We start from the raw sequence: 17616 nt of genomic DNA, 5'->3' as shown, positions 1-17616 counted from the left end.
AAACGCATAAAGGTTGATAAATCCCCAGGACCTGATCAGGTGTACCCTTGAACTCTGTGGGAAGCTACAGAAGTGATTGCTGGACCTCTTGCTGAGATATTTGTATCATCGATAGTCACAGCTAAGGTGCTGGAAGACTGGAGATTGGCTAACGTGGTGCCACTGTTTAAGAAGGGTGGTAAGGACAAGCCAGGGAACTATAAACGAGTGAGGTGATGTCGGTGGTGGGCAAGTTGTTGGAGGGAATCCTGAGGGACAGGATGTACATGTATTTGGAAAGGCAAGGACTGATTAGGGATAGTCAAAATGGCTTTGTGTGTGGGAAATCATGTCTCACAAACTTGATTGAGTTTTTTGAAGAAATAACAAAGAGGATTGATGAGGGCAGAGCGGTAGATGTGATCTATATGGACTTCAGTAAGGCATTCGACAAGGTTCCCCATGGGAGACTGAATAGAAAGGTTAGATCTCACAGAATACAGGGAAACTAGCCATTTGGATACAGAATCAGCTCAAAGATAGAAGACAGAGGCTGGTGGTGGATGGTTGTGTTTGAAGGCCTGTGGCCAGTGGAGTGCTACAAGGATCAGTGCTGGGTCCTCTACTTTTTGTCATTTACATAAATGATTTGGATGTGAGCATAAGAGGTAAAGTTAGTAAGTTTGCAGAAGACACCAAAATTGGAGGTGTAGTGGACAGTAAAGAGGGTTACCTCAGATTACAACAGGACCTTGACCAGATGGGCCAGTGGGCTGAGAAGTGGCAGATGGAGTTTAATTCAGATCAATGCGAGGTGCTGCATTTTGGGAAAGCAAAACTTAGCAGGACTTATACACTTAATGGTAAGGTCCTAGGGAGAGTTACTGAACAAAGAGACCTTGGAGTGTGGGTTCATAGTGCCTTAAAAGTGGAGTCACAGGTAGATAGGATAGTGAAGAAGGCATTTGGTATGCTTTATTTTATTGGTCAGAGTATTGAGTACAGGAGCTGGGAGGACATGATTCAACTGTACAGGACATTGGTTAGGCCACTGTTGGAATATTGCATGCAATTCTGGTCTCCTTCCCATCAGAATGATGTTGTGAAACTTGAAAGGGTTCAGAAAAGATATACAAGGATGTTGCCAGGGTTGGAGGAGTTGAGCTACAGGGAGAGGCTGAACAGGCTGGGGCTGTTTTCCCTGGAGCGTCGGAGGCTTAGGGGTGACCTTATAGATGTTTGCAAAGTTGTGAGGGGCATGGATAGGATAAATAGACAAAGTCTTTTCCCTGGGGTCGGGGAGTCCAGAACTAGAGGGCATAGGTTTAGGGTGAGAGGGGAAAGATATAAAAGAGACCTAAGGGGCAACTTTTTAACACAGAGGGTAGTACGTGTATGGAATGAGCTGCCAGAGGATGTGGTGGAGGCTGGTACAATTGCAACATTTGAAAGGCATTTGGATGGGTATATGAATAGGAAGGGTTTGGAGGGATATGGGCTGGATACTGGCAGGTGGGACTATATTGGGTTGGGATATCTGGTCGGCGTGAATGGGTTGGACTGAAGGGTCTGTTTCCATGCTGTACATCTCTATGACTCTGTGACTCTCTCTAAGTTAGGCCATGAGTGAGGTATCTCACCAAATCAATGCAGAACTGAGGGGAGGAAAGCAAATCATGTTAAAGAGTTTCACTGATTTTACTACAATAATGTTAACACATATTACACTTTCTCAGTTTCTGATTTTTATGTAATTCTATATAATTGCTCTTTTACTTAATTTTACATCCATTTTTAATTCATTGGCCCAGATATTCTGATAGATCCAAAGTCTAAGCATCATTTTATGCTCAATATTTGGATACAGATTTGCTACCAGAGAAGAATATTACAGAAGAACATTGCTTGCTTTAAAATTCCTAATCAGATCTTTACCTTCTCCACCCCATTTGCCCATGAAGATTTAAAGGATTACCATTCATGTAAATGTACCATCGCAGATTTTGGATGCTTCCCTCAAAAATAATGGTGAGTTAAGGGATGTTTAAAAAACACCTCATCATTATCAGAGGAGTTTGGAGAGGCAGCGAGGCTTGGATTCCTTGTGTAGCTAAGTTCAAAGTTATCAAAATGAACTAGAATTATCAGAATTTTTGAAACGCCTTAAGGCAATTTCGATATTTGTTCCTTTAAACAAGCCATAATCTTTATGTTTTCATGGTCTGTGTTTTCAGTGCCATTTAGCTGGATTCTGTAATGTTGCATTCTATGGTCTATTAAAGTGTTGAGATTGTATCTATTAAAAGTTTTCTCAGTGAAAGATTTTTAAAAGATAAATCTAATGTGTAACTAATAATTCATTGTTACAAGTCTATGAAGCTAAATTGATCAGCTTTTGCAAAGCACATATTTGCAATGCCTCACAGTGAGCTTCTACAATGCTGCATGGAATAGTTATGTTTCCAATGCATTATTACTTCATGATATTGCAGTGTATTTTAGTGTTTAAGGGTCTCTGTAATGGTGATTTTTACAATATGTGTAGATATCAAATTTATATGTTCTGTAGTATTTTATAAGTTACTATGACATTCAATTCATACATGTAAGCTGATTTATCTATCACTTCTAACAGGTAGTCTAGCATCCATTGAATATTGGAAACTTTAGTGGGAAATGTTTGCTGCCTGCTTCCTCAGTCTTCAGGCTTTAGTCCCTGCCATTGTGTTGCTTATACTGAGAACACGGCTCAGGTGCAGCAACCATCAAAGAAGAGTCCAAGAACATTTTTAATTCGGTGTGCGGAGGAATAACTACGCTGTCCAGTAAGTGTACAGAGAGAGGTGGTTGTATTAATCACATGCCTCATCAAGTCTGCAATCAGATGCCTCTGTGAAATATTGAGTGAAGACCTGTGAATGACCTCCAGACACCACATTGCCTTAACAGGGCAAATGCAAGTCTTCACAGCATGGAATTGTTTCTGCATGAGGGTCATTTCAGTCCGACACTGATGATATGTCAGTATTTCACAATTTGCTGCAGGAGAGAGCTTATGTGTTCCAAAGCATTGCGGGGTGCCCGAAGGTGATTGGGCCGATTTATTGAATCCCCACAGTGTGGAAGCAGGTCATTTGGCCAATCATGTCCACATTGAATCTGTGAAGAGCATCCCACCAAGACCCAGCCCTCTAATCCTGCATTTCCCATAGTTAATCCATCTAACCTATACATCCCTGGACACTATGGGCAATTTAGCTTGGCAAAACCATCAAACCACATATTGTTGGACTATGGGAGGAAACCAGAGCACCTGGAGGAAACCCAGGCAGACGTGGGGAGAACATTGTCTGAGGGTGGAATTGAACCGTGGCATTGTGAGGCAAGAGTGCTAATCACTGTGCCAAAAAATGACATGACCCCCTCTCACTAGTATCTTTACATACAGATAAGGAAGGGCACCACTTCAATTAGGACAACATGTCCATCCTAGGACATGCCAAACAGAGACATGCACAAGAATTCCTAGAAGCATGGTATTCCAATCAGAACTCTATCAATAAACACATTGACTTAGGCCCCATTTACCACCCCATGAGGAAAAGAACAGGAAAGACATCATCATAAGAAATGACATCACCAACCCAAAGAAACCCAAACATATAAATAGAAAGCAGGAGTCATCAGCAGTGCTTCGTCCGGAGGCTCACTGAAGATGTTACCTAGTATGGTGATGAAACATCTGAAAATGAACTTTCCAGCTCAGCGAGCAAACCCACATCCACCATTACTCCTGTTTGAATAAAACTTTATAGCAACTTCAGAAAATGTTGTTACTTGCATCAGAAGCAGCAAGTACTTAAACGTGATGATGTAAGAAAAATTTGAATGAACAGCACAGAGCATTGATAACTAAGAAATGTGGAGCAACAATTCAAATAAGGATATACAAGTAGCATTAAATGATTAAAGCCGCAAAAAATGAATTACAAGGTCAAACATAGTACAGTGATCAGCCAAATAGAGGAAAAACAACTAACCAAAAAAACACAGTTGAAGAGACAGAAAATATTCCTCTTCCTAAAAGTAGGTTAGAGAGGTTTATGGATATTATGAGTGAGAGTTGAGCAGATTAGAGGGAGGGGCCATTCTCCCTTGCGCATTTGCATCTTCCATATGATCTGGTATTTTGGAAGCTGATGTGTCCCTGTTATCAGATGTGTCTGCACTGGGCTGTGACTGGTCAGAACGTGAGGGGTTATATCTCTAGCCAGATTCTGCTGCTGAACAAACTGTAAAACCTGCCGTTAAACTCATTCCGTTGCCCAAAATCAGTCTATTTGCACTCACATATACTCAGCAACGTCCATCGGGAAATTAGTTTAAATTAGCTGAACTGAGATTGCCCAGCTGTGAAATGCCTCAGCATCCTGTACCTGTAATTGATGCATGTGCTCAGGAAACACCTCACTATTATTTAAAACTTCATCATGGGTCTAACATTGCCCTTTTGGTTATAAGGGTACTTAAGTTTCTGCTGAAAAGCTCCTCACCTCCCGAAGGTTCAAAGCACACTTCCTCCACTCCAGCAGCACTAGCATATCAGGCCTCACCGTCCTCAAATATGGTTACATTGAAGATGATCAATAAATCATCACTATCACCCTCAGGACACTGCCTTCCCTCTCCTACTACATCACACTGACCTGGTGCACTTGCCTCCATCCCAGCCTTCCCCCATTCAGATCTCTTGGACAATGGAACAATTTGAATTGCATTGCTAACTGCTGTGTTTGTAGCATCTGACAGAGGAGTAAGTAATAAGAATTATTCTCTGTCAAAAAGTAACTTGAATTGACTGAGCATCACTCAGTGTTTCAAACCACCTTTTCTTACCTTCCTGTCAGAACCTTGTTGGTTAACTAGGATTGTTAAGGCCAAGCAGGTATTTTACAAACTCCGCTTGTTCTGTCAGCTCTCTGATGAATGGCATGCTCCCTGACAGTCAATAAGTGCCCCTGGATATCTTGGACCAGCTTTGCCTGAAGAAAGAGATGAAAATTTAAATTAAATCATGTTGTCCTGTCTTGTGACCCATTTCATTACTCTTGAGAATTTCTAAAGGCCAGTACCTAGGGGGCATTTCATTATTAAATATAACATTAGTAACATTTTCAGGGCAATCTCCAAGGCAACTGCATTTTACGACACCTCATAAAAAAGGTAAACATGAGCAAATTCTCATGTGATGCTTGCTTTATACCCTGAAAAAGTCAAATTTACTTAATAATGCATGCACATGGACCTTGACAGCAGGAACCCAATCATGCAATTTCTTTCAGCATTGATGTATCATTCTAGGAAAGATACTGCAGTGACTGTGACAGATATCTCATTCCAATAATGCTTTGCACTTATTGTGGATGTCTTAACTTTGAAGTTCCAAGACATCTATTATGCCTTGCTTTCACCTTGGTAAGAATTATATTGACGAATATGATGTTTCATTGAATATTTCACACCTCTTGACTGGTTGTGCTGCCATCATCCGTGTGCAAGAAAATGTGTCCTTGCCAGCAAGCTATACACAGAATAATTTATTATCATTGCATATTTAAAATAGAAAGCACTAATAGACCAAAATTAATTGTAGAACAATTACATTAAATGCTTAAAGTATGTATAAAACTCATTAAACATACAAAAGATAAAGCTGAAACATTTACAACAAATCTTCAGCCAGAGGAGCCAAATGGATGATGTATTTCGGCTTTCTCCAGAGGTCACTTGCATTGCAAACACTGGTCTTCAACCAATTTGATTCACTCAAGAAACAGCTGAAGGCACTGAAATTAGCAATATTTCACCACTAGTACTGAAGGCATGTACTCCAGAAATTAGCATGTGCAGTACAGCTACAATACTGGCTTCTACCCGACAATGTGGAAAATTATGCAGGCATGACCTGTAAACAAAATGCAGGAAAAATTCAACCTAACCAATTACTGATCCATCAATCTACTGTCAATCATCAGTAAAGTGATGGAAGACATCATCAACAGTGCTATCAAGCAGCACTTGCTTAGCAAGAACTTAATGCTCAGGTTGGGTTCTCCAGGGTCACTCAGCTTTTGACGTCATTATAGCCATGATTCAAACATGGATTGAATTCCAGAGATGAGATGACAATAACTGCCCTCAACATTCAGGCTATTTTTGACTGAGAGTTGCATCAAGGAGCACTTGTAAAATTAGAATCAATGTGAATTAGAGGGAAGGAGAAAAGATAGAAGAGCTGAATATTATTGGCAGAAATCAAAGAACTGAATATAATTTAAATGTGGGAAGACTGGGGAGATATGTGGAGGGAATTGGGGATCATGTGAGTTCAGCAGGTAATATGGAAAGCAAAACATTGTTAGTCCTTATTTCAAAGGGAATGGAGCATAAAGTTAGAGAGGTCCTTTAAAACTATACAATGAAATATCCAATTAAATATATTATAGCATGGAGGCAGTTCAGAGAAGCTCACTTGGTTGATTCTGTGTATCGACAGATTTTCTTATAAGTAGAGGTTGAATAAATTAGGCTTGTACTAATTGGAGTTTCCCCTTGAATGTAGGACCAAAAAGCGTAATCTCAGTGGAAGAGGTCACCTTTTTTTAAGATTGAGATGAGGGAGATTCTTTTCTTCTCTGAGGGTAATCAGTCTGTGGAATTCTTTATTGCAGAGGAGCTGTCAAGGATGGGTGGCTTAGTATGTTCATGGGCTGAGATAGACAGATTGTTAATCAGAAATTGGAATCAAGGCTTATGGGGATGAGGCAAGAAAGTAGAGTTGAGGCTATTTGGATCAGCCATGATCTAATTGAATAGCAAATCATATTAAATGGGCTAGAATCTCTGCTGTTTGGAGTCATATCCAACACAAAAGAAGATGCTTGTGTTTGTTGGCAGTCAGTCATCTCGGATCCATTACCTCTCTGCAGGAGTTTCTCAGGACAGTGTTTTAGGCCCAACTATCTTCAGCTGCTTTATCAATGACCTTTCTTCCATGCTGAGGTCACTCACCATCATGACTTGGAAATATATCACTGTCCCCACACTGTTACTAGATCAACATCCTGGAATTCCCTAACAGAACTGGAATGTACCCACATCCAATGGACTGCAGTCATTCAAGAAGGCAATATGCCATCATCTACTCAAGGGCAACAAGGAGAAATAAAGCCTATCCCTCATCCCAGGAATGAATAAATAAAAATATCAATAAAAACATACAATAAGTCAAGATGAATAATATTAAATCTTTTGTTAAATATAATACCTATGATTATTATACCTAAGAATTGCTGCTGATACTTCTCACAGCTCTGATTCTGTTTAACCGATTACAGTTTGGATGCTGCATTCAAGGTTCCTTTTTCATCAATGGGGCCTTGGCCTCACTTCTTTTTATTGGTCTGGATATTCTGATTGAATTCAGAACTCCCATGGCAAATGGTAGTAAGGTCCAAACATGCCTATTTTACATCTTGTGAGTATTCATCCCCATAAGCCTTGATTCCAATTCCTTATTAACAATCTGTCTATCTCAGCCCATGAACATACTAAGCCACCCATCCTTGACAGCTCCTCTGCAATAAAGAATTCCACAGACTGATTACCCTCAGAGAAGAAAAGAATCTCCCTCATCTCAATCTTAAAAAAAGGTGACCTCTTCCACTGAGATTATGCTTTTTGGTCCTACATTCAAGGGGAAACTCCAATTAGTACAAGCCTAATTTATTCAACCTCTACTTATAAGAAAATCTGTCGATACACAGAATCAACCAAGTGAGCTTCTCTGAGCTGCCTCCATGCTATAATATATTTAATTGGATATTTCATTGTATAGTTTTAAAGGACCTCTCTAACTTTATGCTCCATTCCCTTTGAAATAAGGACTAACAATGTTTTGCTTTCCATATTACCTGCTGAACTCACATGATTCCTGAAGAAGGGCTTATGCCTGAAACGTCGATTCTCCTGTTCCCTGGATGCTGCCTGACCTGCTGCACTTTTCCAGCAACACATTTCCAGCTCTGATCTCCAGCATCTGCAGACCTCACTTTCTCCTTACTTCTTTTTAACTGTGCTGGAGAGCAGCTCTGATCCTTGCACCAGTGATAGTTCTGTATCAGAATTCAGCTCCATAAATACTCACAAGATGTAAAATTGGCTTGTTTGGACCTTACTACCATTTGCCATGGGAGTTCTGAATTCAATCAGAATATCCAGACCAATAACAATATTATGATGCTTTAAAATTCATTGCAAAATTTAAGGATACCATTAGCAGTGAGTTGAAATTTGTACAGGTCATATTTAGAAATACAAATAGTGCCTATGAAATTTGAAACTGAAAAGTGATTTCTAACATACAGATGCCCAGATCTAATTAAACTAATATGGCAAAGGGCTGGGACTCAGAAGAGAAGACTAGTAGACAGTAAAGTGGAAACTAGAGACTGTAAGGATCATGAAGTTAGCATTACCAATGGGAAGAGTAGGCAGACAGCAGATGAATGTAAAAGAACTAGTGGCCTGATGTGCATATACTTTAATGCAAGGAGTATAGTGGGTAAGGCAGATGAATGTAGGGCTTGGATTGGTGCCTGGGAGAATGGTCACGGAGACTTGGTTGAAGGAAGAGCATGATTGGTAACTAAATGTTCCAGAATATAGATGCTTCAGATAGGACAGGGAGGGAAGTAAGAGTTGCATTGCTGGTCAGGTATGATATCACGGCTGTGCTAGAGGAGGACACTATGGATGGCTTGAGCAGTGAGACATTATGGGTAGAGCTGAAAACTAAGGGTGCAGTTACATTGTTAGGGCTGTACCACAGGCCTCCCAACAGTGAGTGTGAGGTAGAAGAACAAATTAGAGAACAGATTATGGAAAGATGTAGAGGCAACAAGGTGGTGGTGATGGGAGATTTTAATTTTCCCAATATTGACTTAGTATCAGAGATCTGGATGGAGCAGAATTTCTAAGGAGCATCCAGAAAAGTTTTCTAGAGATGTATGCCAATAGTCCGATGAGGAAAGGGATCACATTGGACCTGGTGTTGGGCAATAAGTCAGGCCAGGTGGTAGAAGTTGCGGTGGGGGATTTCTTTGGGAACAGTGACAATTCTATAAGTTTTAGAATACTCATTGTCCTAAGGGAGGAGTACTAAACTGGGCCAAGGCCAATTATACTCTTCAGAAGTTTGGTGTGGACGTATTGAGCCAAATGACCTGTTCCCACATTGTAAGAATTCTATGGGGTGGCATGGTGGCTCAGTGGTTAGCACTGCTGCCTCACAGCGCCAGGAACCTGGGTTTGATTCCCGCCTCGGGCAACTGTCTGTGTGGAGTTTGCACATTCCCCCCGTGTCAGCGTGGGTTTCCTCTGGGTGCTCCAATTTCCTCCCACAGTCCAAAGGTGTGCAGGTTAGGTGAATTGGCCAAGCTAAATTGTCTGTAGTGTTAGGTGCATTAATCAGGGGTAAATGTAGGGGAATGGGTCTGGGTGGGTTGCTCTTCAGAGGGTCGGTGTGGACGTTTTGGGCCGAAGGGCTTATTTTCACACTGTAGGGAATCTAATCTAATATAATCTATATCAAAATTCACAGGAGCTGCAAAGTATGGATTGGGAGCAGCTATTTGAAGGAAGTCCACATTTGATATGATAGGTTGAAGAAAGTGCAGGATAGGCATGTCCCTTTGAAAACAAGGGATAGGAAAGGCAAGATTTGTGAACCGTGGATGACAGGAAAAATCATGCGACTAGCCAAGAGGAAAAGGGAAGCGTACATAAGGTCCATGCAGCTAATATCGGGAGAGTAGGACCAATCTGTAAGGAGGAATCAAGTTGGCTAAAAGGGGTCATGAAATAACTTTAGAGAGGAGAATTAAGGAGAATCCCAAGGCCTTTATTCATATATAAAGAGCAAGAGGGTAATGAGAGAAAGGGTTGGTCCACTAAAGGATAAGGAAGGAAGGTTGTGTGTCAAACCTGAGAAAATGGGTGAGATTCTCAATGATTACTTTGCATCAGTGTTCACTGAGGAAAGGGACATGATGAATGTTGAGATTAGAGATAGAAGTTTGTTTACTCTGGATCATATTGATATAAGGAGGGAAGATGGGTTGGGTATTTAAAGGATATTAAAGTGGACAAATCCCCAGGACCAGATGAGATCTATCCCAAGTTGCTGAGGGAGGTGAGAGAGGAAATAGCTGGAGACCTGACAGATATCTTTAAACATAGATGAAGTGCTGGAGGACTGGAGGGTTTCTAATGTTGTCCCGCTGTATAATAAGGGTAGTAGGGATATTCCTGGTAACTACAGACCAGTGAGCCTTACATCAGTGGTAGGAAAGTTGCTAGAGAAGGTACTGAGGGATAAAATCTACTTATATTTGGAAAAGAATGGGCTTATCAGTGATAGGCAACATAGTTTTGTGTGGGGGAGATCATGCTTTACCAATTTAATAGAGTTCTTTGAGGAAGTGACCAAGTTGAGAGATGAAGGAAGGGCTGTAGATGTCACATACATGGACTTTAGTAAGGCATTTGATAAGGTTCCCATGGCAAACTAATGGAGAAACTGAAGTCACATGGTGTGCAGGGGTTCTGGATAAAGAACTGGTCGAGCAACAGGAGACAGGAGTATTTGAAGGGAGTTTCTCGAAATGAAGAATGGTGACCAATGGTGCTCCACAGGGATCAGTGCTGGGGCCACTGTTGTTTGTGATCATAAATGATCTGGAAGAAGGCATTGTTAGTCTGATCAGTAAGTTTGCAGATGACATGAAGATTGGTGGAGTAGCAGAAAGCATAGGGGATTTTCAAAGAATACAGGGGAAAATAGATAGATTAGTGAGTTGGGCAGAGAAGTGGCAGATGGAGTTAAATCCAGGCAGTGATGCATTTTGAGAAGTCTAATTCTAGAGCAAACCATACTGTAAACGGATGAGCTTTGGGAAAAGTTGATGAGCAGAGAGATCTTGGAGTTCAGGTCCATTGTACCCTGAAGGTGGCTGCACAGGTGGATAGAGTGGTCAAGAAGGCAAATGGTATGCTTGCCTTCATCGGACGGGGTATTGAGTATAAGAGCTGACAGGTCACGTTAAAGTTGTATAAGACTTTGGTTCGGCCGCATTTAGAATACTATGTGCAGTTCTTGTCGCCACATTACCAAAGGGATGTGGACGCATTGGAGAGGGTGCAGAGAAGGTTAAAAGGATGTTGCCTGGTATAGAAGGTGCTAGCTATGAAGAGAGGTTGAGTAGGTTAGGATTGTTTTCATTAGAAAAAAGGAGATTGAAGGGGGGGATCTGATTGAGGTCTATAAATTCATGAAAGGTATAGACAGGGTGGATAGAGATAAGCTTTTTCCCAGGGTGAGGGATTCAATAACAAGAGGTCACACATTCAAGGTGAGAGGTAAAAAGGTTAAGGGGAACAAACGCGGAAAGTACTTTACATAGAGGGTGGTAGGTGCCTGGATCGCGTTACCAGCGGAGGTAGTTGAGGCAGGCACTGTAGATCCATTTAAGGTGCATCTGGACAGATGCATGAATAGGTGGGAAGCAGAGGGATACAGATGCTTAGGAATTGGGCGATAAGTTTAGACAGTGGATTTGGATCGGTTCAGGCTTGGAGGGCTGAAGGGCCTGTTCCTGGGCTGTAAATTTTCTTTGTTCTTTGTTATCTCAGACAGACGTTGCTATGATGGTAGTAGCTGCACAAACAAATTTAACCATACATCAGTGACTATGTATGTAATGATAGATCAAAACTTAATTCTGAATAATAACTCCCAATAGCATCAAAGATACCATATAATACTTTTGCGATTTCCATGGAAACAGCAGTCAACAAGCTTCCTTCTGTCAGATGATCCATTCTGGACAAAGGCTAAATTTGCCAAAAGTCTGATTTAGCGCTGTGCTTTATCAAACATTCCTGGCCATGTGCCAGGGGACAGCAGATGGAATCATCCTAAACTTATGTGGAACATATTTGATTCTAGCATCTAATTGCATGCTCTAAAGCAGCATTCTTGCAAAGCCCCAAAATTACATTTGACATATTTTATTTTATTGCATAGGTATTAATAATTTTTCATTTTTTATGAGACTTGGTATCACTGGGAAGACTAGCATTTGTTGTCCATCTCAAATTCTCCTTGAACTGAGTAGCTTGTTAGATTAATCCAGAGGCAGTTATAAGTAATCCACATCATTGTGAGTATGGAGTCACGTGTAAGCCAGACTAGGTAATGATTACGGATTTCCTTCCTGAAGGACATTTGTGAACCAGATGGGTTTTGTCAATGACCAATAATAGTTTCATGATCACTATTACTGAGACGAATTTCAGATTTTATCCATTAACTTTAAATTCACTAGGTACTATAGCGCCATTTGAGACCACATCCCCACAAAGTTAGCGTGGACTTCTGTATTACTAGTCCAGTGGCATCACTATTTATAACACTGCTTCTTGTCAACCTGGGCAAGACATTCCAGAAGTGTTCACATACTTACTGTTAAAATTGGAAAGTTTAGTCTGTGTTGAACTCTAATATTTTCTAATAGACAAAGGGATGAATGAGAAAAGTCACATTAGTTCCACAGTTCTGAAAATAACACTGCCATACAACACACCATACCTGAACATCTTGAAATAGTACACTACACGAAAGCACAATTCAGTCCTCTCTCCTATAAACTCAAAATATTCTTCATTTGTACAGTTATGAATTGGCTTTTAAATTATAGATCAGACTAAACTAAGGTAATGTCTTTCAAAATTCTCATAGAAAGTCTTGAATGAACCCTTAGCCCAATATTTGATGACTCAGGTTATATATTTGAGCAAGACCTGTTGAAATATTTTGAAAGAGTTATTCTGTCAATATATTTCTGTTTATTTAGGAAGTACTAAAAATGAATAGTTGCCCAATTTATATGGTACAAATATTTTTAGAGTTAAATATTAATCATTAAAAGTGAACCCATTTATCTTCCTTCTGTATACCTGTTAAATATTTACCACTGCTAAATATATTCTATATAAAAAGCCAAAGTCATTGCTTCAGAATCTGGTTAGACTTAAGTACACAATAATATCATTTTCTGTTAATTGTGTAGCCCCATATTTCCCAACCTATTAAAAAATACCAACCTGTTAATAATTTATCTTGCTGTTTCAATGGTTCATATATTGTTTGATTTTTAAGGTAAATAACAATCTTTTGACATGTGAAAGATTTTGCATAACGCACTTACCAACATGTAACTCTACCACTGCAAAGTACAATGTGGAAAGTTACTTTTATACTCAAATGAGTTGCACTGTACAAGGTAACATCTGAAACTGATTAGGCCTACACTGATTAACAGCAGATACAATCCTTTTAGCAGATTTAACACAGGTCAAAGTTTCCAAGGGAAACTTTACCTGGAGTCATTTGCAGATACAACGCTTTCACCTTTTTGTTTTAAGGCTAAATGCAAGACAATTTAACAGAAGGTTGAGGTTGACCAACGTATCAGTAAGCATCAGCACTCCTTAAAAAGTGAAGAAGGCAAATTCCAGAAATATTATGAAAATCCTCCAACTGTTTTCAAATGTAAAAAATGGAGAACACTTGTTATTGAAGTTTCAAAGTTACTGAATTTGGAAGGTGCACGTGTTGAGCAGCCAGCCATAGCTTACGCTGGAATGCCCTTGCAGGATGGAGCTATAAATTAAACTGAAAACTAAATGAGTTGATATGGCAACCAGACTTCTTGACAGATTCAAATCTTGATCTGCAGACAGGAAGGAAATGACTTTGTGTCATTTGTAAGCAATGTTCTGAATGTGTCACAAAGAAAGCTAGAGAGAGAGAGAAAGAAAATAGAAATACATTGGGAGGCAGATTCTTCCTTGCTGATTTTTGAGAAAGTTAAAATAATATGGGTGGATGTTCCTCTGATACAAGTTCACTGATTAACATTTCATGTTCTGCAATTTCTCTACAAAATACTTGGAGTTGAAAGAAATGTTATAAGCATTATGTTAAAGCTTTCTTTTCTGGTTCATTGTCAGTTCTATCTGCAAAAATGGACAAACTATATAATAATCACAGCAAACAAATGGAACAGAATTGCAAATGCTTGGCATCTTGAATAGATATGTGCACCAGTGTCAGTTTGACATAGTATGTGCTGTGTTCATTTCCATTTAAGGAAATAGTAACAACACTAACAGCACACTTTTTAAAATCCTGAACATTTTTTTTTCTTTTTGACGTGTTTGTTGCTTAGATAATTTCTCTAGCTCATAATTGACCTCATGGAGCTATCTTGCCCTTGTACTTAAAGTGAAAAGGAGGCACAATGGAGTGGACTTATAACTTTTTTGGAGTTAGAAATAATTATTTTAAATTGAATCTCAAAATGAGAGGCTGAGGTAGAATGAGCTCACTGGTTTTCTTCATCTATCTTGAGACATATAAACTGTAATGTGCCTTTGTACTGAATTTCAGATAACTCATTAAGAACAGAAAATTATTCAAAATCATCTTGCGTCTACAGATAGAAATATTTAACAATGTCACCTCATATTAATACACCTGGAATGAAATTGAGTCCCATATGATTGCATGTCCATTGTCATTACCTTGCAAAAAAAAAGGAACTGCAGATGCAGGAAATCAGAAACAAAAACAGATCTGGCAGCATTTATGGAGAGAAAGCAGAGTTAACTTTTCAGGTCCAGTCACCCTAACTCTGCTTTCTTTACATAGAAGATACCAGATATGCCATTACCTTCCAGTTGGATTCCACATAGAATAAAAAAGTACCTACTGATTATGTGGCTAATGTTATAGAGGATGGTTAGCACAGTGTCCAAGATTTGCCTCTTAATGTTAGTAGGGCACATAGTTAAGACTAAAGTGTAGATTTAGTCCTTAGCATTCATTGTGAGACACTGACTCTATTTTGGGAAATTGAGCAAAAAAGACAAACCATATTGCCATGCTAGGCTTCACATTTAAGATTTTGATTTTCACTAAGCTTAAATGTTAAAACAGCAAAAATAATTTGTCAAATTTCCCCTACGTGAACACATTGTGGAATTCATACTAAGCAGCAAACTTTTCCTCCAGTTTGATTCTTAAACTCGTTATACAAGTCTTGAACATTGCAAATTTCTCCCTTACTTGCTCATTTAAAAGTTTGAACTCCTGGCTTTTGTACAACTCACTGACACTGTTATCTCCTCCAATATCTTACCCAAGGGCTATGATTCTAATCAGAATCCTAGTGTGTGTGTCCCATAAATCATTTGGATGTGGTGATATCAAGGCTAAGCTACTCTGCCCACACATACACAATTCCTGGAGGGCTTGCAGGATTGTTAGTGGATTGTTATTGATGTCTTTTTGCTCGAATCAGATGGCACCAAGGCCCATCATTAACTCACTGCTACCATCCCTGTAGGCTCATTTAATTCTGTTCTGGCTGATGAGCAAACTCAGGATGATTCTGTTATATATAGCTCAGCTGTTCACTGGATAAGACAGCAGAGAAATGAAGATAGATTCTAAAAGGATTTCTATTTTGACATTATTACATTCAACATACTTTCATTTTTCAGAATGCTCAGATGAATAGTCGAATCGTGCAACAAATGCAACAGTCTAATTCTGTGCTTTCCATGCTATTTTCAAATGGATATCTGAAGTACCAGAACTCAGGCCTTGATGTCCGTGTCTGTGAAAGTGGAAGCAGGGAGGGAGGAAGAGGTGGGAGGAGGTAGAGAAAGGAGGCAAAAAAACCTGCATTTATACAACACTTTTGACAAACAATCAGCTATCTCAAAAAACGTTGTAGCTAATGAACTACTTTTTGAAGTGAAGTCACTGTTTTAATGTAAAAGGCACAATAGCCAATGTGCATACAGACAATTCCCAGTAAACAGCATGTGGGAATGTTCAGCTAACATGATTTTGTGATATCCATCAAAGGATTATTATTGGTCAAGACATCAGGGATAACTTCCCTGGTCGCCTTCAGAATGGAACCATGGGAACTTGTACATGGATCATGTATAAGACTTGATAAGTCTTATGTTGAAAAATGTGGTGCTGGAAAAGCACAGCAGGCCAGGCAGCATCCGAGGAGCAGGAGAATAGATGTTTCGGGCATAAGCCCTTCTTATGGTAGAGGAGAAAGTGAGGACTGCAGATGCTGGAGATCAGAGCTGAAAATATGTTGCTGGAAAAGCGCAGCAGGTCAGGCAACATCCAAGGAGCAGGAGAATCGACGTTTCGAGCATGAAGGGCTCATGCATGAAGGTTTTATCCCTTCTTATTCAGGCATGAAGGTCTTATACCTTTCATGTTATCCCAGCCATTTGGTTTGTCTCAAGCACCATTGTATTTGAGTCTTTGCCTTAATTAATTAGATCATAGGTCATCCCTTCACTTGTTATTCAGCCTGTTGACACTCCACTCACACCATTTCAACTATCTTATGACACTCTTAATTACCTGGAATTATCTTGCAATGATCTCTCTGCCTATAAGTTCTGTGCCTATGCGCTTCTCTCCGCTTCACCTGACAAAGGAGCAGTGCTGTGAAAGCTTGTGATTTCAAATAAACCTGTTGGACTATAACCGGGTGTCATGTGACTTCCAACTATACCTTCATGTTTACATTCTGTTCCTTTTAAAAATGGACAGCCTTGCTGGACTTATAAAATGATTGAGGCTTATCCAATCCACATATCTCCAGAAACTCCCACATTGTATTGCCATTCCAGCTAAGGCTGACTCAAACGACTTGGAGAAATGATTTCTGTTTCCAGCTAGCTGCAGGCAAAAGGCTGACGGGTTATGCTAAAATGAGAACTAATGTTTTACAGGGAGAAAGTGAGACTGCAGACCTCAGAGATCAGAGACAAAGAGCGTGGTGCTGGAAAAGTACAGCCGGTCATGCAGCATCCGAGGAGCAGGAGAGTCGATATTTCAAGCGTAAGCCCTTCATCAGGAATGACTTGTCACCTTGTAATAGAAACTTTAGTGAAGGAGGTAATGCTACACTGTTAGCTTAACAAATTTTCAATAAGCCCACCAAATTTGCCTCTCAACATGCCCATTTGTGTCACATGAGCAGCTTGGAATTGCTTAAATGTACAATTCTGGAATTCCACATCAGAGCAACTCTAGGTCTTAGCAGCTAGAAAACTTGATGTCTCTCTCTCTCCCTCTCTCTCTCAGAATTCCCATCTCCAGAAAGATTCTTAAACTTTGCCTGCCAAACTTGAATAAAGTAGTTGAGAACAAGACATTTGTTGCACCTTTGACTGCCATTAATCTGCATCACAGCTTTCAGGAAAAGCACCCTTTTAAGGTCAGCAAACTACCAAGTTCTCAATTTGTTCATGACTCACTGGAATCTAAGTAACACCAATAGCTTTGATATTTAAAGTTAAAAATCACACAACACCAGGTTATAGTCCGACAGGTTTAATTGGAAGCACACTAGCTTTCGGAGCGACGCTCTTTCATCAGGTGATTGTGGAGGGCTCGATCGTAACACAGAA

At 39.8% G+C, this 17616-nt stretch overlaps 2 long non-coding RNA genes across 2 annotated transcripts in view; one reads left to right on the top strand and one right to left on the bottom strand.

The window, feature by feature from the left end:
• The window catches only part of LOC148142262 (uncharacterized), a 34116-nt gene extending 29113 nt beyond the window's left edge, over positions 1–5003 (bottom strand). The window contains exon 1 of the long non-coding RNA XR_015752048.1: positions 4876–5003. This is a non-coding gene — a long non-coding RNA (uncharacterized LOC148142262). The remainder of the gene's footprint in view (positions 1–4875) is intronic.
• LOC148142261 (uncharacterized) overlaps positions 1–17192 on the top strand; it is a 217878-nt gene extending 200686 nt beyond the window's left edge. The window contains exon 4 of the long non-coding RNA XR_015752046.1: positions 16936–17192. This is a non-coding gene — a long non-coding RNA (uncharacterized LOC148142261). The remainder of the gene's footprint in view (positions 1–16935) is intronic.
• Positions 17193–17616: the final 424 nt, after the last annotated feature.

This window comes from Chiloscyllium plagiosum, unplaced genomic scaffold (genome assembly GCF_037043375.1).
Source record: "Chiloscyllium plagiosum isolate Xiang-an unplaced genomic scaffold, Cpla_swu_hap1 HiC_scaffold_29, whole genome shotgun sequence".
Lineage (NCBI taxonomy): Eukaryota > Metazoa > Chordata > Chondrichthyes > Orectolobiformes > Hemiscylliidae > Chiloscyllium > Chiloscyllium plagiosum.
This window is presented reverse-complemented; position numbering and strand designations above follow the sequence as displayed.